Raw genomic sequence first — 22,408 nt, 5'->3', positions numbered from 1 at the left:
AACGGATCTAACCCTAACCCTAACCCTCTAACCCTAACCCCCCAACCCCCTAACCCCCAACCCTAACCCCCTAACCCTAACGGATCTAATCCTAACCCTCTAACACTAACCCCCCAACCCCCTAACCCCCCAACCCTAACCCCCTAACCCTAACGGATCTAACCCTAACCCCCCAACCCTAATAGATCTAACCCTAACCCTAATCCTCTAACCCTAACCCCCCAACACCTAACCCCCCAAGAACCCAACCCCAACCCCCAAACCCCCTAACCCTAACCCCCCAACCCCCTAACCCCCAACCCTAAACCCCCAACCCTAAACCCCGACCCCCCAACCCTAACAGATCTAACCCTAACACTCTAACCCTAACCCCCCAAGTACCCAACCCCAACCCCCAAACCCCCTAATCCCCCAACCCCCTAATCCCCAACCCTAAACCCCCAACCCTAACCCCCAAACCCCAACCCTAACCCCCTAACCCTAACGGATCTAACCCTAACCCTAACCCTAACCCCATGGACCCCCATTCTCATTTTGGTTCCCCCCCCAACTCATTTTGGTTCCCCCCCCGGTGCGCCCCACAAATGGGTCCCCCCGGAAACAAAACCCCGCACACTTGGTTCCCCCCTCATTTTGGTTCCCCCCCCGGTGCGCCCCACAAATGGGTCCCCCCGGAAACAAAACCCCGCACACTTGGTTCCCCCCTCATTTTGGTTCCCCCCCCCGGTGCGCCCCACAAATGGGTCCCCCCGGAAACAAAACCCCGCACACTTGGTTCCCCCCTCATTTTGGTTCCCCCCCCCGGTGCGCCCCACAAATGGGTCCCCCCGGAAACAAAACCCCGCACACTTGGTTCCCCCCTCATTTTGGTTCCCCCCCCCGGTGCGCCCCACAAATGGGTCCCCCCGGAAACAAAACCCCGCACACTTGGTTCCCCCCTCATTTTGGTTCCCCCCCCCGGTGCGCCCCACAAATGGGTCCCCCCGGAAACAAAACCCCACACACTTGGTTCCCGCCTCATTTTGGTTCCCCCCCCCCCCGCCCCATCCTTGGGGTCCCCCCTAGCCCCATGGACCCCCTCCCCCCTTGGTGCCCCCCCCCCATTTTGTCTCCCCCCCCGTCCTACCCGTGCCCGCAGCAGCCGCTCGCACTCTGCCAGCGCCTTCCGCACCCGATGCTGCATCTCGGCCAGGTGGAGGCAAGCGCTGGAGGGGGGGGAATAAATTGGGGGGGGTCAATTTGGGGGGGGTCTGGGGGCATTTTGGGGGTTGGGGGCGCATTTAGGGGGCGGAGGGGACTGGTTCTCACCTGTAGGACTCGGCGTCGAGCCCCCCCGGGGGCAGCTGCAGGGCCAGGATGCCTGGGGGGGTGCGGGGAGGGGCATGTCAGCACCCCCCAGACCGAAACCCCAAAACCGCTGCCGTTGACCCCAAAACCGCCGCCGTTGACCCCAAGGTGGCCGCTGGTGACGCCGGTAGGGCCACCGGGCGCCCCGCGGGCCACAAGTACCCAACCCCAACCCCCAAACCCCCTAACCCTAACCCCCCAACCCTAACCCCCGACCCCCCAACCATAACCCCCTAACCCTAACGGATCTAACCCTAACCCTAACCCTCTAACCCTAACCCCCCAACCCCCTAACCCCCCAAGCCTAACCCCCGACCCCCCAACCGATCTAACCCTAACCCTAACCCTCTAACCCTAACCCCCCAACCCTAACCCCCGACCCCCCAACCCTAACCCTAACGGATCTAACCCTAACCCCCCAACCCTAACAGATCTAACCCTAACCCTAATCCTCTAACCCTAACCCCCCATCCTAACCCCCCAAGTACCCAACCCCAACCCCCAAACCCCCTAACCCTAACCCCCCAACCCCCTAACCCCACACCCTAAACCCCCAACCCTAACCCCCTAACCCTAACGGATCTAACCCTAATCCTCTAACCCTAACGCCCAAACCCCCTAACCCCCTAAACCTAACGGATCTAAGCCTAACCCTAACCCTCTAACCCTAACCCCCCCAACCCCCTAACCCCCTAACCCTAACGGATCTAAGCCTAACCCTAACCCTCTAACCCTAACCCCCCCAACCCCCTAACCCCCTAACCCTAACGGATCTAACCCTAATCCTCTAACCCTAACGCCCAAACCCCCTAACCCCCTAACCCTAACAGATCTAAGCCTAACCCTAACCCCCCAACCCTAACCCCCGACTCCCCAACCATAACCCCCTAACCCTAACGGATCTAACCCTAACCCTAACCCTCTAACCCTAACCCCCCAACCCCCTAACCCCCCAACCCTAACCCCCTAACCCTAACGGATCTAACCCTAACCCTCTAACCCTAACCCCCCAACCCCCTAACCCCCCAACCCTAACCCCCTAACCCTAACGGATCTAACCCTAACCCCCCAACCCTAATAGATCTAACCCTAACCCTAATCCTCTAACCCTAACCCCCCAACACCTAACCCCCCAAGAACCCAACCCCAACCCCCAAACCCCCTAACCCTAACCCCCCAACCCCCTAACCCCCAACCCTAAACCCCCAACCCTAAACCCCGACCCCCCAACCCTAACAGATCTAACCCTAACACTCTAACCCTAACCCCCCAAGTACCCAACCCCAACCCCCAAACCCCCTAATCCCCCAACCCCCTAACCCCCAACCCTAAACCCCCAACCCTAACCCCCAAACCCCAACCCTAACCCCCTAACCCTAACAGATCTAACCCTAACCCTAACCCCATGGACCCCCATTCTCATTTTGGTTCCCCCCCCAACTCATTTTGGTTCCACCCCCGGTGCGCCCCACAAATGGGTCCCCCCGGAAACAAAACCCCGCACACTTGGTTCCCCCCTCATTTTGGTTCCCCCCCCCCGGTGCGCCCCACAAATGGGTCCCCCCGGAAACAAAACCCCGCACATTTGGTTCCCCCCTCATTTTGGTTCCCCCCCCCCGGTGCGCCCCACAAATGGGTCCCCCCGGAAACAAAACCCCGCACACTTGGTTCCCCCCTCATTTTGGTCCCCCCCACCGGTGCGCCCCACAAATGGGTCCCCCCGGAAACAAAACCCCGCACACTTGGTTCCCCCCTCATTTTGGTTCCCCCCCCCGGTGCGACCCACAAATGGGTCCCCCCGGAAACAAAACCCCGCACACTTGGTTCCCCCCTCATTTTGGTTCCCCCCCCCCCCGGTGCGACCCACAAATGGGTCCCCCCGGAAACAAAACCCCACACACTTGGTTCCCGCATCATTTTGGTTCCCCCCCCCCCCGCCCCATCCTTGGGGTCCCCCCTAGCCCCATGGACCCCCTCCACCCTTGGTGCCCCCCCCCCATTTTGTCTCCCCCCCCGTCCTACCCGTGCCCGCAGCAGCCGCTCGCACTCTGCCAGCGCCTTCCGCACCCGATGCTGCATCTCGGCCAGGTGGAGGCAAGCGCTGGAGGGGGGGGAATAAATTGGGGGGGGTCAATTTGGGGGGGGTCTGGGGGCATTTTGGGGGTTGGGGGCGCATTTAGGGGGCGGAGGGGACTGGTTCTCACCTGTAGGACTCGGCGTCGAGCCCCCCCGGGGGCAGCTGCAGGGCCAGGATGCCTGGGGGGGTGCGGGGAGGGGCATGTCAGCACCCCCCAGACCGAAACCCCAAAACCGCTGCCGTTGACCCCAAAACCGCCGCCGTTGACCCCAAGGTGGCCGCTGGTGACGCCGGTAGGGCCACCGGGCGCCCCGCGGGCCACAAGTACCCAACCCCAACCCCCAAACCCCCTAACCCTAACCCCCCAACCCTAACCCCCGACCCCCCAACCATAACCCCCTAACCCTAACGGATCTAACCCTAACCCTAACCCTCTAACCCTAACCCCCCAACCCCCTAACCCCCCAAGCCTAACCCCCGACCCCCCAACCGATCTAACCCTAACCCTAACCCTCTAACCCTAACCCCCCAACCCTAACCCCCGACCCCCCAACCCTAACCCTAACGGATCTAACCCTAACCCCCCAACCCTAACAGATCTAACCCTAACCCTAATCCTCTAACCCTAACCCCCCATCCTAACCACCCAAGTACCCAACCCCAACCCCCAAACCCCCTAACCCTAACCCCCCAACCCCCTAACCCCACACCCTAAACCCCCAACCCTAACCCCCTAACCCTAACGGATCTAACCCTAATCCTCTAACCCTAACGCCCAAACCCCCTAACCCCCTAAACCTAACGGATCTAAGCCTAACCCTAACCCTCTAACCCTAACCCCCCCAACCCCCTAACCCCCTAACCCTAACGGATCTAAGCCTAACCCTAACCCTCTAACCCTAACCCCCCCAACCCCCTAACCCCCTAACCCTAACGGATCTAACCCTAATCCTCTAACCCTAACGCCCAAACCCCCTAACCCCCTAACCCTAACAGATCTAAGCCTAACCCTAACCCCCCAACCCTAACCCCCGACTCCCCAACCATAACCCCCTAACCCTAACGGATCTAACCCTAACCCTAACCCTCTAACCCTAACCCCCCAACCCCCTAACCCCCCAACCCTAACCCCCTAACCCTAACGGATCTAATCCTAACCCTCTAACCCTAACCCCCCAACCCCCTAACCCCCCAACCCTAACCCCCTAACCCTAATAGATCTAACCCTAACCCTAATCCTCTAACCCTAACCCCCCAACACCTAACCCCCCAAGAACCCAACCCCAACCCCCAAACCCCCTAACCCTAACCCCCCAACCCCCTAACCCCCAACCCTAAACCCCCAACCCTAAACCCCGACCCCCCAACCCTAACAGATCTAACCCTAACACTCTAACCCTAACCCCCCAAGTACCCAACCCCAACCCCCAAACCCCCTAATCCCCCAACCCCCTAACCCCCAACCCTAAACCCCCAACCCTAACCCCCAAACCCCAACCCTAACCCCCTAACCCTAACGGATCTAACCCTAACCCCATGGACCCCCATTCTCATTTTGGTTCCCCCCCCAACTCATTTTGGTTCCCCCCCCGGTGCGCCCCACAAATGGGTCCCCCCGGAAACAAAACCCCGCACACTTGGTTCCCCCCTCATTTTGGTTCCCCCCCCGGTGCGCCCCACAAATGGGTCCCCCCGGAAACAAAACCCCGCACACTTGGTTCCCCCCTCATTTTGGTTGCCCCCCCCCCGGTGCGCCCCACAAATGGGTCCCCCCGGAAACAAAACCCCGCACACTTGGTTCCCCCCTCATTTTGGTTCCCCCCCCCCGGTGCGCCCCACAAATGGGTCCCCCCGGAAACAAAACCCCGCACACTTGGTTCCCCCCTCATTTTGGTTCCCCCCCCCCGGTGCGCCCCACAAATGGGTCCCCCCGGAAACAAAACCCCGCATACTTGGTTCCCCCCTCATTTTGGTTCCCCCCCCCGGTGCGCCCCACAAATGGGTCCCCCCGGAAACAAAACCCCGCACACTTGGTTCCCCCCTCATTTTGGTTCCCCCCCCCCCCCCGCCCCATCCTTGGGGTCCCCCCTAGCCCCATGGACCCCCTCCCCCCTTGGTGCCCCCCCCCCATTTTGTCTCCCCCCCCGTCCTACCCGTGCCCGCAGCAGCCGCTCGCACTCTGCCAGCGCCTTCCGCACCCGATGCTGCATCTCGGCCAGGTGGAGGCAAGCGCTGGAGGGGGGGGAATAAATTGGGGGGGGTCAATTTGGGGGGGGTCTGGGGGCATTTTGGGGGTTGGGGGCGCATTTAGGGGGCGGAGGGGACTGGTTCTCACCTGTAGGACTCGGCGTCGAGCCCCCCCGGGGGCAGCTGCAGGGCCAGGATGCCTGGGGGGGTGCGGGGAGGGGCATGTCAGCACCCCCCAGACCGAAACCCCAAAACCGCTGCCGTTGACCCCAAAACCGCCGCCGTTGACCCCAAGGTGGCCGCTGGTGACGCCGGTAGGGCCACCGGGCGCCCCGCGGGCCACAAGTACCCAACCCCAACCCCCAAACCCCCTAACCCTAACCCCCCAACCCTAACCCCCGACCCCCCAACCATAACCCCCTAACCCTAACGGATCTAACCCTAACCCTAACCCTCTAACCCTAACCCCCCAACCCCCTAACCCCCCAACCCTAACCCCCGACCCCCCAACCGATCTAACCCTAACCCTAACCCTCTAACCCTAACCCCCCAACCCTAACCCCCGACCCCCCAACCCTAACCCTAACGGATCTAACCCTAACCCCCCAACCCTAACAGATCTAACCCTAACCCTAATCCTCTAACCCTAACCCCCCATCCTAACCCCCCAAGTACCCAACCCCAACCCCCAAACCCCCTAACCCTAACCCCCCAACCCCCTAACCCCACACCCTAAACCCCCAACCCTAACCCCCTAACCCTAACGGATCTAACCCTAATCCTCTAACCCTAACGCCCAAACCCCCTAACCCCCTAAACCTAACGGATCTAAGCCTAACCCTAACCCTCTAACCCTAACCCCCCCAACCCCCTAACCCCCTAACCCTAACGGATCTAAGCCTAACCCTAACCCTCTAACCCTAACCCCCCCAACCCCCTAACCCCCTAACCCTAACGGATCTAACCCTAATCCTCTAACCCTAACGCCCAAACCCCCTAACCCCCTAAACCTAACGGATCTAAGCCTAACCCTAACCCTCTAACCCTAACCCCCCCAACCCCCTAACCCCCTAACCCTAACGGATCTAAGCCTAACCCTAACCCTCTAACCCTAACCCCCCCAACCCCCTAACCCCCTAACCCTAACGGATCTAACCCTAATCCTCTAACCCTAACGCCCAAACCCCCTAACCCCCTAACCCTAACAGATCTAAGCCTAACCCTAACCCCCCAACCCTAACCCCCGACTCCCCAACCATAACCCCCTAACCCTAACGGATCTAACCCTAACCCTAACCCTCTAACCCTAACCCCCCAACCCCCTAACCCCCCAACCCTAACCCCCTAACCCTAACGGATCTAACCCTAACCCCCCAACCCTAATAGATCTAACCCTAACCCTAATCCTCTAACCCTAACCCCCCAACACCTAACCCCCCAAGAACCCAACCCCAACCCCCAAACCCCCTAACCCTAACCCCCCAACCCCCTAACCCCCAACCCTAAACCCCCAACCCTAAACCCCGACCCCCCAACCCTAACAGATCTAACCCTAACACTCTAACCCTAACCCCCCAAGTACCCAACCCCAACCCCCAAACCCCCTAATCCCCCAACCCCCTAACCCCCAACCCTAAACCCCCAACCCTAACCCCCAAACCCCAACCCTAACCCCCTAACCCTAACGGATCTAACCCTAACCCTAACCCTAACCCTAACCCCATGGACCCCCATTCTCATTTTGGTTCCCCCCCCAACTCATTTTGGTTCCCCCCCCGGTGCGCCCCACAAATGGGTCCCCCCGGAAACAAAACCCCGCACACTTGGTTCCCCCCTCATTTTGGTTCCCCCCCCGGTGCGCCCCACAGATGGGTCCCCCCGGAAACAAAACCCCGCACACTTGGTTCCCCCCTCATTTTGGTTCCCCCCCCCGGTGCGCCCCACAAATGGGTCCCCCCGGAAACAAAACCCCGCACACTTGGTTCCCCCCTCATTTTGGTTCCCCCCCCCCGGTGCGCCCCACAAATGGGTCCCCCCGGAAACAAAACCCCGCACACTTGGTTCCCCCCTCATTTTGGTTCCCCCCCCAGTGCGCCCCACAAATGGGTCCCCCCGGAAACAAAACCCCGCACACTTGGTTCCCCCCTCATTTTGGTTCCCCCCCCCCCCCGCCCCATCCTTGGGGTCCCCCCTAGCCCCATGGACCCCCTCCCCCCTTGGTGCCCCCCCCCCATTTTGTCTCCCCCCCCGTCCTACCCGTGCCCGCAGCAGCCGCTCGCACTCTGCCAGCGCCTTCCGCACCCGATGCTGCATCTCGGCCAGGTGGAGGCAAGCGCTGGAGGGGGGGGAATAAATTGGGGGGGGTCAATTTGGGGGGGGTCTGGGGGCATTTTGGGGGTTGGGGGCGCATTTAGGGGGCGGAGGGGACTGGTTCTCACCTGTAGGACTCGGCGTCGAGCCCCCCCGGGGGCAGCTGCAGGGCCAGGATGCCTGGGGGGGTGCGGGGAGGGGCATGTCAGCACCCCCCAGACCGAAACCCCAAAACCGCTGCCGTTGACCCCAAAACCGCCGCCGTTGACCCCAAGGTGGCCGCTGGTGACGCCGGTAGGGCCACCGGGCGCCCCGCGGGCCACAAGTACCCAACCCCAACCCCCAAACCCCCTAACCCTAACCCCCCAACCCTAACCCCCGACCCCCCAACCATAACCCCCTAACCCTAACGGATCTAACCCTAACCCTAACCCTCTAACCCTAACCCCCCAACCCCCTAACCCCCCAACCCTAACCCCCGACCCCCCAACCGATCTAACCCTAACCCTAACCCTCTAACCCTAACCCCCCAACCCTAACCCCCGACCCCCCAACCCTAACCCTAACGGATCTAACCCTAACCCCCCAACCCTAACAGATCTAACCCTAACCCTAATCCTCTAACCCTAACCCCCCATCCTAACCCCCCAAGTACCCAACCCCAACCCCCAAACCCCCTAACCCTAACCCCCCAACCCCCTAACCCCACACCCTAAACCCCCAACCCTAACCCCCTAACCCTAACGGATCTAACCCTAATCCTCTAACCCTAACGCCCAAACCCCCTAACCCCCTAACCCTAACGGATCTAAGCCTAACCCTAACCCTCTAACCCTAACCCCCCCAACCCCCTAACCCCCTAACCCTAACGGATCTAACCCTAATCCTCTAACCCTAACGCCCAAACCCCCTAACCCCCTAAACCTAACGGATCTAAGCCTAACCCTAACCCTCTAACCCTAACCCCCCCAACCCCCTAACCCCCTAACCCTAACGGATCTAAGCCTAACCCTAACCCTCTAACCCTAACCCCCCCAACCCCCTAACCCCCTAACCCTAACGGATCTAACCCTAATCCTCTAACCCTAACGCCCAAACCCCCTAACCCCCTAACCCTAACAGATCTAAGCCTAACCCTAACCCCCCAACCCTAACCCCCGACTCCCCAACCATAACCCCCTAACCCTAACGGATCTAACCCTAACCCTAACCCTCTAACCCTAACCCCCCAACCCCCTAACCCCCCAACCCTAACCCCCTAACCCTAACGGATCTAATCCTAACCCTCTAACCCTAACCCCCCAACCCCCTAACCCCCCAACCCTAACCCCCTAACCCTAACGGATCTAACCCTAACCCCCCAACCCTAATAGATCTAACCCTAACCCTAATCCTCTAACCCTAACCCCCCAACACCTAACCCCCCAAGAACCCAACCCCAACCCCCAAACCCCCTAACCCTAACCCCCCAACCCCCTAACCCCCAACCCTAAACCCCCAACCCTAAACCCCGACCCCCCAACCCTAACAGATCTAACCCTAACACTCTAACCCTAACCCCCCAAGTACCCAACCCCAACCCCCAAACCCCCTAATCCCCCAACCCCCTAACCCCCAACCCTAAACCCCCAACCCTAACCCCCAAACCCCAACCCTAACCCCCTAACCCTAACGGATCTAACCCTAACCCTAACCCTAACCCCATGGACCCCCATTCTCATTTTGGTTCCCCCCCCAACTCATTTTGGTTCCCCCCCCGGTGCGCCCCACAAATGGGTCCCCCCGGAAACAAAACCCCGCACACTTGGTTCCCCCCTCATTTTGGTTCCCCCCCGGTACGCCCCACAAATGGGTCCCCCCGGAAACAAAACCCCGCACACTTGGTTCCCCCCTCATTTTGGTTCCCCCCCCGGTGCGCCCCACAAATGGGTCCCCCCGGAAACAAAACCCCGCACACTTGGTTCCCCCCTCATTTTGGTTCCCCCCCCCGGTGCGCCCCACAAATGGGTCCCCCCGGAAACAAAACCCCGCACACTTGGTTCCCCCCTCATTTTGGTTCCCCCCCCCGGTGCGCCCCACAAATGGGTCCCCCCGGAAACAAAACCCCGCACACTTGGTTCCCCCCTCATTTTGGTTCCCCCCCCCGGTGCGCCCCACAAATGGGTCCCCCCGGAAACAAAACCCCACACACTTGGTTCCCGCCTCATTTTGGTTCCCCCCCCCCCCGCCCCATCCTTGGGGTCCCCCCTAGCCCCATGGACCCCCTCCCCCCTTGGTGCCCCCCCCCCATTTTGTCTCCCCCCCCGTCCTACCCGTGCCCGCAGCAGCCGCTCGCACTCTGCCAGCGCCTTCCGCACCCGATGCTGCATCTCGGCCAGGTGGAGGCAAGCGCTGGAGGGGGGGGAATAAATTGGGGGGGGTCAATTTGGGGGGGGTCTGGGGGCATTTTGGGGGTTGGGGGCGCATTTAGGGGGCGGAGGGGACTGGTTCTCACCTGTAGGACTCGGCGTCGAGCCCCCCCGGGGGCAGCTGCAGGGCCAGGATGCCTGGGGGGGTGCGGGGAGGGGCATGTCAGCACCCCCCAGACCGAAACCCCAAAACCGCTGCCGTTGACCCCAAAACCGCCGCCGTTGACCCCAAGGTGGCCGCTGGTGACGCCGGTAGGGCCACCGGGCGCCCCGCGGGCCACAAGTACCCAACCCCAACCCCCAAACCCCCTAACCCTAACCCCCCAACCCTAACCCCCGACCCCCCAACCATAACCCCCTAACCCTAACGGATCTAACCCTAACCCTAACCCTCTAACCCTAACCCCCCAACCCCCTAACCCCCCAACCCTAACCCCCGACCCCCCAACCGATCTAACCCTAACCCTAACCCTCTAACCCTAACCCCCCAACCCTAACCCCCGACCCCCCAACCCTAACCCTAACGGATCTAACCCTAACCCCCCAACCCTAACAGATCTAACCCTAACCCTAATCCTCTAACCCTAACCCCCCATCCTAACCCCCCAAGTACCCAACCCCAACCCCCAAACCCCCTAACCCTAACCCCCCAACCCCCTAACCCCACACCCTAAACCCCCAACCCTAACCCCCTAACCCTAACGGATCTAACCCTAATCCTCTAACCCTAACGCCCAAACCCCCTAACCCCCTAAACCTAACGGATCTAAGCCTAACCCTAACCCTCTAACCCTAACCCCCCCAACCCCCTAACCCCCTAACCCTAACGGATCTAAGCCTAACCCTAACCCTCTAACCCTAACCCCCCCAACCCCCTAACCCCCTAACCCTAACGGATCTAACCCTAATCCTCTAACCCTAACGCCCAAACCCCCTAACCCCCTAAACCTAACGGATCTAAGCCTAACCCTAACCCTCTAACCCTAACCCCCCCAACCCCCTAACCCCCTAACCCTAACGGATCTAAGCCTAACCCTAACCCTCTAACCCTAACCCCCCCAACCCCCTAACCCCCTAACCCTAACGGATCTAACCCTAATCCTCTAACCCTAACGCCCAAACCCCCTAACCCCCTAACCCTAACAGATCTAAGCCTAACCCTAACCCCCCAACCCTAACCCCCGACTCCCCAACCATAACCCCCTAACCCTAACGGATCTAACCCTAACCCTAACCCTCTAACCCTAACCCCCCAACCCCCTAACCCCCCAACCCTAACCCCCTAACCCTAACGGATCTAATCCTAACCCTCTAACACTAACCCCCCAACCCCCTAACCCCCCAACCCTAACCCCCTAACCCTAACGGATCTAACCCTAACCCCCCAACCCTAATAGATCTAACCCTAACCCTAATCCTCTAACCCTAACCCCCCAACACCTAACCCCCCAAGAACCCAACCCCAACCCCCAAACCCCCTAACCCTAACCCCCCAACCCCCTAACCCCCAACCCTAAACCCCCAACCCTAAACCCCGACCCCCCAACCCTAACAGATCTAACCCTAACACTCTAACCCTAACCCCCCAAGTACCCAACCCCAACCCCCAAACCCCCTAATCCCCCAACCCCCTAACCCCCAACCCTAAACCCCCAACCCTAACCCCCAAACCCCAACCCTAACCCCCTAACCCTAACGGATCTAACCCTAACCCTAACCCTAACCCTAACCCCATGGACCCCCATTCTCATTTTGGTTCCCCCCCCCAACTCATTTTGGTTCCCCCCCCCGGTGCGCCCCACAAATGGGTCCCCCCGGAAACAAAACCCCGCACACTTGGTTCCCCCCTCATTTTGGTTCCCCCCCCGGTGCGCCCCACAAATGGGTCCCCCCGGAAACAAAACCCCGCACACTTGGTTCCCCCCTCATTTTGGTTCCCCCCCCCCGGTGCGCCCCACAAATGGGTCCCCCCGGAAACAAAACCCCGCACACTTGGTTCCCCCCTCATTTTGGTTCCCCCCCCCCGGTGCGCCCCACAAATGGGTCCCCCCGGAAACAAAACCCCGCACACTTGGTTCCCCCCTCATTTTGGTTTCCCCCCCCCCGGTGCGCCCCACAAATGGGTCCCCCCGGAAACAAAACCCCGCATACTTGGTTCCCCCCTCATTTTGGTTCCCCCCCCCGGTGCGCCCCACAAATGGGTCCCCCCGGAAACAAAACCCCGCACACTTGGTTCCCCCCTCATTTTGGTTCCCCCCCCCCCCGCCCCATCCTTGGGGTCCCCCCTAGCCCCATGGACCCCCTCCCCCCTTGGTGCCCCCCCCCCATTTTGTCTCCCCCCCCGTCCTACCCGTGCCCGCAGCAGCCGCTCGCACTCTGCCAGCGCCTTCCGCACCCGATGCTGCATCTCGGCCAGGTGGAGGCAAGCGCTGGAGGGGGGGGAATAAATTGGGGGGGGTCAATTTGGGGGGGGTCTGGGGGCATTTTGGGGGTTGGGGGCGCATTTAGGGGGCGGAGGGGACTGGTTCTCACCTGTAGGACTCGGCGTCGAGCCCCCCCGGGGGCAGCTGCAGGGCCAGGATGCCTGGGGGGGTGCGGGGAGGGGCATGTCAGCACCCCCCAGACCGAAACCCCAAAACCGCTGCCGTTGACCCCAAAACCGCCGCCGTTGACCCCAAGGTGGCCGCTGGTGACGCCGGTAGGGCCACCGGGCGCCCCGCGGGCCACAAGTACCCAACCCCAACCCCCAAACCCCCTAACCCTAACCCCCCAACCCTAACCCCCGACCCCCCAACCATAACCCCCTAACCCTAACGGATCTAACCCTAACCCTAACCCTCTAACCCTAACCCCCCAACCCCCTAACCCCCCAACCCTAACCCCCGACCCCCCAACCGATCTAACCCTAACCCTAACCCTCTAACCCTAACCCCCCAACCCTAACCCCCGACCCCCCAACCCTAACCCTAACGGATCTAACCCTAACCCCCCAACCCTAACAGATCTAACCCTAACCCTAATCCTCTAACCCTAACCCCCCATCCTAACCCCCCAAGTACCCAACCCCAACCCCCAAACCCCCTAACCCTAACCCCCCAACCCCCTAACCCCACACCCTAAACCCCCAACCCTAACCCCCTAACCCTAACGGATCTAACCCTAATCCTCTAACCCTAACGCCCAAACCCCCTAACCCCCTAAACCTAACGGATCTAAGCCTAACCCTAACCCTCTAACCCTAACCCCCCCAACCCCCTAACCCCCTAACCCTAACGGATCTAAGCCTAACCCTAACCCTCTAACCCTAACCCCCCCAACCCCCTAACCCCCTAACCCTAACGGATCTAACCCTAATCCTCTAACCCTAACGCCCAAACCCCCTAACCCCCTAAACCTAACGGATCTAAGCCTAACCCTAACCCTCTAACCCTAACCCCCCCAACCCCCTAACCCCCTAACCCTAACGGATCTAAGCCTAACCCTAACCCTCTAACCCTAACCCCCCCAACCCCCTAACCCCCTAACCCTAACGGATCTAACCCTAATCCTCTAACCCTAACGCCCAAACCCCCTAACCCCCTAACCCTAACAGATCTAAGCCTAACCCTAACCCCCCAACCCTAACCCCCGACTCCCCAACCATAACCCCCTAACCCTAACGGATCTAACCCTAACCCTAACCCTCTAACCCTAACCCCCCAACCCCCTAACCCCCCAACCCTAACCCCCTAACCCTAACGGATCTAACCCTAACCCCCCAACCCTAATAGATCTAACCCTAACCCTAATCCTCTAACCCTAACCCCCCAACACCTAACCCCCCAAGAACCCAACCCCAACCCCCAAACCCCCTAACCCTAACCCCCCAACCCCCTAACCCCCAACCCTAAACCCCCAACCCTAAACCCCGACCCCCCAACCCTAACAGATCTAACCCTAACACTCTAACCCTAACCCCCCAAGTACCCAACCCCAACCCCCAAACCCCCTAATCCCCCAACCCCCTAACCCCCAACCCTAAACCCCCAACCCTAACCCCCAAACCCCAACCCTAACCCCCTAACCCTAACGGATCTAACCCTAACCCTAACCCTAACCCTAACCCCATGGACCCCCATTCTCATTTTGGTTCCCCCCCCAACTCATTTTGGTTCCCCCCCCGGTGCGCCCCACAAATGGGTCCCCCCGGAAACAAAACCCCGCACACTTGGTTCCCCCCTCATTTTGGTTCCCCCCCCGGTGCGCCCCACAGATGGGTCCCCCCGGAAACAAAACCCCGCACACTTGGTTCCCCCCTCATTTTGGTTCCCCCCCCCGGTGCGCCCCACAAATGGGTCCCCCCGGAAACAAAACCCCGTACACTTGGTTCCCCCCTCATTTTGGTTCCCCCCCCCCCGGTGCGCCCCACAAATGGGTCCCCCCGGAAACAAAACCCCGCACACTTGGTTCCCCCCTCATTTTGGTTCCCCCCCCAGTGCGCCCCACAAATGGGTCCCCCCGGAAACAAAACCCCGCACACTTGGTTCCCCCCTCATTTTGGTTCCCCCCCCCCCCCGCCCCATCCTTGGGGTCCCCCCTAGCCCCATGGACCCCCTCCCCCCTTGGTGCCCCCCCCCCATTTTGTCTCCCCCCCCGTCCTACCCGTGCCCGCAGCAGCCGCTCGCACTCTGCCAGCGCCTTCCGCACCCGATGCTGCATCTCGGCCAGGTGGAGGCAAGCGCTGGAGGGGGGGGAATAAATTGGGGGGGGTCAATTTGGGGGGGGTCTGGGGGCATTTTGGGGGTTGGGGGCGCATTTAGGGGGCGGAGGGGACTGGTTCTCACCTGTAGGACTCGGCGTCGAGCCCCCCCGGGGGCAGCTGCAGGGCCAGGATGCCTGGGGGGGTGCGGGGAGGGGCATGTCAGCACCCCCCAGACCGAAACCCCAAAACCGCTGCCGTTGACCCCAAAACCGCCGCCGTTGACCCCAAGGTGGCCGCTGGTGACGCCGGTAGGGCCACCGGGCGCCCCGCGGGCCACAAGTACCCAACCCCAACCCCCAAACCCCCTAACCCTAACCCCCCAACCCTAACCCCCGACCCCCCAACCATAACCCCCTAACCCTAACGGATCTAACCCTAACCCTAACCCTCTAACCCTAACCCCCCAACCCCCTAACCCCCCAACCCTAACCCCCGACCCCCCAACCGATCTAACCCTAACCCTAACCCTCTAACCCTAACCCCCCAACCCTAACCCCCGACCCCCCAACCCTAACCCTAACGGATCTAACCCTAACCCCCCAACCCTAACAGATCTAACCCTAACCCTAATCCTCTAACCCTAACCCCCCATCCTAACCCCCCAAGTACCCAACCCCAACCCCCAAACCCCCTAACCCTAACCCCCCAACCCCCTAACCCCACACCCTAAACCCCCAACCCTAACCCCCTAACCCTAACGGATCTAACCCTAATCCTCTAACCCTAACGCCCAAACCCCCTAACCCCCTAAACCTAACGGATCTAAGCCTAACCCTAACCCTCTAACCCTAACCCCCCCAACCCCCTAACCCCCTAACCCTAACGGATCTAAGCCTAACCCTAACCCTCTAACCCTAACCCCCCCAACCCCCTAACCCCCTAACCCTAACGGATCTAACCCTAATCCTCTAACCCTAACGCCCAAACCCCCTAACCCCCTAAACCTAACGGATCTAAGCCTAACCCTAACCCTCTAACCCTAACCCCCCCAACCCCCTAACCCCCTAACCCTAACGGATCTAAGCCTAACCCTAACCCTCTAACCCTAACCCCCCCAACCCCCTAACCCCCTAACCCTAACGGATCTAACCCTAATCCTCTAACCCTAACGCCCAAACCCCCTAACCCCCTAACCCTAACAGATCTAAGCCTAACCCTAACCCCCCAACCCTAACCCCCGACTCCCCAACCATAACCCCCTAACCCTAACGGATCTAACCCTAACCCTAACCCTCTAACCCTAACCCCCCAACCCCCTAACCCCCCAACCCTAACCCCCTAACCCTAACGGATCTAACCCTAACCCCCCAACCCTAATAGATCTAACCCTAACCCTAATCCTCTAACCCTAACCCCCCAACACCTAACCCCCCAAGAACCCAACCCCAACCCCCAAACCCCCTAACCCTAACCCCCCAACCCCCTAACCCCCAACCCTAAACCCCCAACCCTAAACCCCGACCCCCCAACCCTAACAGATCTAACCCTAACACTCTAACCCTAACCCCCCAAGTACCCAACCCCAACCCCCAAACCCCCTAATCCCCCAACCCCCTAACCCCCAACCCTAAACCCCCAACCCTAACCCCCAAACCCCAACCCTAACCCCCTAACCCTAACGGATCTAACCCTAACCCTAACCCTAACCCTAACCCCATGGACCCCCATTCTCATTTTGGTTCCCCCCCCAACTCATTTTGGTTCCCCCCCCGGTGCGCCCCACAAATGGGTCCCCCCGGAAACAAAACCCCGCACACTTGGTTCCCCCCTCATTTTGGTTCCCCCCCCGGTGCGCCCCACAGATGGGTCCCCCCGGAAACAAAACCCCGCACACTTGGTTCCCCCCTCATTTTGGTTCCCCCCCCGGTGCGCCCCACAGATGGGTCCCCCCGGAAACAAAACCCCGCACACTTGGTTCCCCCCTCATTTTGGTTCCCCCCCCCGGTGCGCCCCACAAATGGGTCCCCCCGGAAACAAAACCCCGTACACTTGGTTCCCCCCTCATTTTGGTTCCCCCCCCCGGTGCGCCCCACAAATGGGTCCCCCCGGAAACAAAACCCCGCACACTTGGTTCCCCCCTCATTTTGGTTCCCCCCCCAGTGCGCCCCACAAATGGGTCCCCCCGGAAACAAAACCCCGCACACTTGGTTCCCCCCTCATTTTGGTTCCCCCCCCCCCCCCGCCCCATCCTTGGGGTCCCCCCTAGCCCCATGGACCCCCTCCCCCCTTGGTGCCCCCCCCCCATTTTGTCTCCCCCCCCGTCCTACCCGTGCCCGCAGCAGCCGCTCGCACTCTGCCAGCGCCTTCCGCACCCGATGCTGCATCTCGGCCAGGTGGAGGCAAGCGCTGGAGGGGGGGGAATAAATTGGGGGGGGTCAATTTGGGGGGGGTCTGGGGGCATTTTGGGGGTTGGGGGCGCATTTAGGGGGCGGAGGGGACTGGTTCTCACCTGTAGGACTCGGCGTCGAGCCCCCCCGGGGGCAGCTGCAGGGCCAGGATGCCTGGGGGGGTGCGGGGAGGGGCATGTCAGCACCCCCCAGACCGAAACCCCAAAACCGCTGCCGTTGACCCCAAAACCGCCGCCGTTGACCCCAAGGTGGCCGCTGGTGACGCCGGTAGGGCCACCGGGCGCCCCGCGGGCCACAAGTACCCAACCCCAACCCCCAAACCCCCTAACCCTAACCCCCCAACCCTAACCCCCGACCCCCCAACCATAACCCCCTAACCCTAACGGATCTAACCCTAACCCTAACCCTCTAACCCTAACCCCCCAACCCCCTAACCCCCCAACCCTAACCCCCGACCCCCCAACCGATCTAACCCTAACCCTAACCCTCTAACCCTAACCCCCCAACCCTAACCCCCGACCCCCCAACCCTAACCCTAACGGATCTAACCCTAACCCCCCAACCCTAACAGATCTAACCCTAACCCTAATCCTCTAACCCTAACCCCCCATCCTAACCCCCCAAGTACCCAACCCCAACCCCCAAACCCCCTAACCCTAACCCCCCAACCCCCTAACCCCACACCCTAAACCCCCAACCCTAACCCCCTAACCCTAACGGATCTAACCCTAATCCTCTAACCCTAACGCCCAAACCCCCTAACCCCCTAACCCTAACGGATCTAAGCCTAACCCTAACCCTCTAACCCTAACCCCCCCAACCCCCTAACCCCCTAACCCTAACGGATCTAACCCTAATCCTCTAACCCTAACGCCCAAACCCCCTAACCCCCTAAACCTAACGGATCTAAGCCTAACCCTAACCCTCTAACCCTAACCCCCCCAACCCCCTAACCCCCTAACCCTAACGGATCTAAGCCTAACCCTAACCCTCTAACCCTAACCCCCCCAACCCCCTAACCCCCTAACCCTAACGGATCTAACCCTAATCCTCTAACCCTAACGCCCAAACCCCCTAACCCCCTAACCCTAACAGATCTAAGCCTAACCCTAACCCCCCAACCCTAACCCCCGACTCCCCAACCATAACCCCCTAACCCTAACGGATCTAACCCTAACCCTAACCCTCTAACCCTAACCCCCCAACCCCCTAACCCCCCAACCCTAACCCCCTAACCCTAACGGATCTAATCCTAACCCTCTAACCCTAACCCCCCAACCCCCTAACCCCCCAACCCTAACCCCCTAACCCTAACGGATCTAACCCTAACCCCCCAACCCTAATAGATCTAACCCTAACCCTAATCCTCTAACCCTAACCCCCCAACACCTAACCCCCCAAGAACCCAACCCCAACCCCCAAACCCCCTAACCCTAACCCCCCAACCCCCTAACCCCCAACCCTAAACCCCCAACCCTAAACCCCGACCCCCCAACCCTAACAGATCTAACCCTAACACTCTAACCCTAACCCCCCAAGTACCCAACCCCAACCCCCAAACCCCCTAATCCCCCAACCCCCTAACCCCCAACCCTAAACCCCCAACCCTAACCCCCAAACCCCAACCCTAACCCCCTAACCCTAACGGATCTAACCCTAACCCTAACCCTAACCCCATGGACCCCCATTCTCATTTTGGTTCCCCCCCCAACTCATTTTGGTTCCCCCCCCGGTGCGCCCCACAAATGGGTCCCCCCGGAAACAAAACCCCGCACACTTGGTTCCCCCCTCATTTTGGTTCCCCCCCGGTACGCCCCACAAATGGGTCCCCCCGGAAACAAAACCCCGCACACTTGGTTCCCCCCTCATTTTGGTTCCCCCCCCCGGTGCGCCCCACAAATGGGTCCCCCCGGAAACAAAACCCCGCACACTTGGTTCCCCCCTCATTTTGGTTCCCCCCCCCGGTGCGCCCCACAAATGGGTCCCCCCGGAAACAAAACCCCGCACACTTGGTTCCCCCCTCATTTTGGTTCCCCCCCCCGGTGCGCCCCACAAATGGGTCCCCCCGGAAACAAAACCCCGCACACTTGGTTCCCCCCTCATTTTGGTTCCCCCCCCCGGTGCGCCCCACAAATGGGTCCCCCCGGAAACAAAACCCCACACACTTGGTTCCCGCCTCATTTTGGTTCCCCCCCCCCCCCGCCCCATCCTTGGGGTCCCCCCTAGCCCCATGGACCCCCTCCCCCCTTGGTGCCCCCCCCCCATTTTGTCTCCCCCCCCGTCCTACCCGTGCCCGCAGCAGCCGCTCGCACTCTGCCAGCGCCTTCCGCACCCGATGCTGCATCTCGGCCAGGTGGAGGCAAGCGCTGGAGGGGGGGGAATAAATTGGGGGGGGTCAATTTGGGGGGGGTCTGGGGGCATTTTGGGGGTTGGGGGCGCATTTAGGGGGCGGAGGGGACTGGTTCTCACCTGTAGGACTCGGCGTCGAGCCCCCCCGGGGGCAGCTGCAGGGCCAGGATGCCTGGGGGGGTGCGGGGAGGGGCATGTCAGCACCCCCCAGACCGAAACCCCAAAACCGCTGCCGTTGACCCCAAAACCGCCGCCGTTGACCCCAAGGTGGCCGCTGGTGACGCCGGTAGGGCCACCGGGCGCCCCGCGGGCCACAAGTACCCAACCCCAACCCCCAAACCCCCTAACCCTAACCCCCCAACCCTAACCCCCGACCCCCCAACCATAACCCCCTAACCCTAACGGATCTAACCCTAACCCTAACCCTCTAACCCTAACCCCCCAACCCCCTAACCCCCCAACCCTAACCCCCGACCCCCCAACCGATCTAACCCTAACCCTAACCCTCTAACCCTAACCCCCCAACCCTAACCCCCGACCCCCCAACCCTAACCCTAACGGATCTAACCCTAACCCCCCAACCCTAACAGATCTAACCCTAACCCTAATCCTCTAACCCTAACCCCCCATCCTAACCCCCCAAGTACCCAACCCCAACCCCCAAACCCCCTAACCCTAACCCCCCAACCCCCTAACCCCACACCCTAAACCCCCAACCCTAACCCCCTAACCCTAACGGATCTAACCCTAATCCTCTAACCCTAACGCCCAAACCCCCTAACCCCCTAAACCTAACGGATCTAAGCCTAACCCTAACCCTCTAACCCTAACCCCCCCAACCCCCTAACCCCCTAACCCTAACGGATCTAAGCCTAACCCTAACCCTCTAACCCTAACCCCCCCAACCCCCTAACCCCCTAACCCTAACGGATCTAACCCTAATCCTCTAACCCTAACGCCCAAACCCCCTAACCCCCTAAACCTAACGGATCTAAGCCTAACCCTAACCCTCTAACCCTAACCCCCCCAACCCCCTAACCCCCTAACCCTAACGGATCTAAGCCTAACCCTAACCCTCTAACCCTAACCCCCCCAACCCCCTAACCCCCTAACCCTAACGGATCTAACCCTAATCCTCTAACCCTAACGCCCAAACCCCCTAACCCCCTAACCCTAACAGATCTAAGCCTAACCCTAACCCCCCAACCCTAACCCCCGACTCCCCAACCATAACCCCCTAACCCTAACGGATCTAACCCTAACCCTAACCCTCTAACCCTAACCCCCCAACCCCCTAACCCCCCAACCCTAACCCCCTAACCCTAACGGATCTAACCCTAATCCTCTAACCCTAACGCCCAAACCCCCTAACCCCCTAACCCTAACAGATCTAAGCCTAACCCTAACCCCCCAACCCTAACCCCCGACTCCCCAACCATAACCCCCTAACCCTAACGGATCTAACCCTAACCCTAACCCTCTAACCCTAACCCCCCAACCCCCTAACCCCCCAACCCTAACCCCCTAACCCTAACGGATCTAATCCTAACCCTCTAACCCTAACCCCCCAACCCCCTAACCCCCCAACCCTAACCCCCTAACCCTAACGGATCTAACCCTAACCCCCCAACCCTAATAGATCTAACCCTAACCCTAATCCTCTAACCCTAACCCCCCAACACCTAACCCCCCAAGAACCCAACCCCAACCCCCAAACCCCCTAACCCTAACCCCCCAACCCCCTAACCCCCAACCCTAAACCCCCAACCCTAAACCCCGACCCCCCAACCCTAACAGATCTAACCCTAACACTCTAACCCTAACCCCCCAAGTACCCAACCCCAACCCCCAAACCCCCTAATCCCCCAACCCCCTAACCCCCAACCCTAAACCCCCAACCCTAACCCCCAAACCCCAACCCTAACCCCCTAACCCTAACGGATCTAACCCTAACCCTAACCCTAACCCCATGGACCCCCATTCTCATTTTGGTTCCCCCCCCAACTCATTTTGGTTCCCCCCCCGGTGCGCCCCACAAATGGGTCCCCCCGGAAACAAAACCCCGCACACTTGGTTCCCCCCTCATTTTGGTTCCCCCCCCCGGTGCGCCCCACAAATGGGTCCCCCCGGAAACAAAACCCCACACACTTGGTTCCCGCCTCATTTTGGTTCCCCCCCCCCCCGCCCCATCCTTGGGGTCCCCCCTAGCCCCATGGACCCCCTCCCCCCTTGGTGCCCCCCCCCCATTTTGTCTCCCCCCCCGTCCTACCCGTGCCCGCAGCAGCCGCTCGCACTCTGCCAGCGCCTTCCGCACCCGATGCTGCATCTCGGCCAGGTGGAGGCAAGCGCTGGAGGGGGGGGAATAAATTGGGGGGGGTCAATTTGGGGGGGGTCTGGGGGCATTTTGGGGGTTGGGGGCGCATTTAGGGGGCGGAGGGGACTGGTTCTCACCTGTAGGACTCGGCGTCGAGCCCCCCCGGGGGCAGCTGCAGGGCCAGGATGCCTGGGGGGGTGCGGGGAGGGGCATGTCAGCACCCCCCAGACCGAAACCCCAAAACCGCTGCCGTTGACCCCAAAACCGCCGCCGTTGACCCCAAGGTGGCCGCTGGTGACGCCGGTAGGGCCACCGGGCGCCCCGCGG

Source organism: Anas platyrhynchos, chromosome 25, assembly GCF_047663525.1.
Source record: "Anas platyrhynchos isolate ZD024472 breed Pekin duck chromosome 25, IASCAAS_PekinDuck_T2T, whole genome shotgun sequence".
Classification (NCBI taxonomy): domain Eukaryota; kingdom Metazoa; phylum Chordata; class Aves; order Anseriformes; family Anatidae; genus Anas; species Anas platyrhynchos.
The sequence above is the reverse complement of the archived record's forward strand: the minus strand, read 5'-3'. Positions refer to the sequence as shown.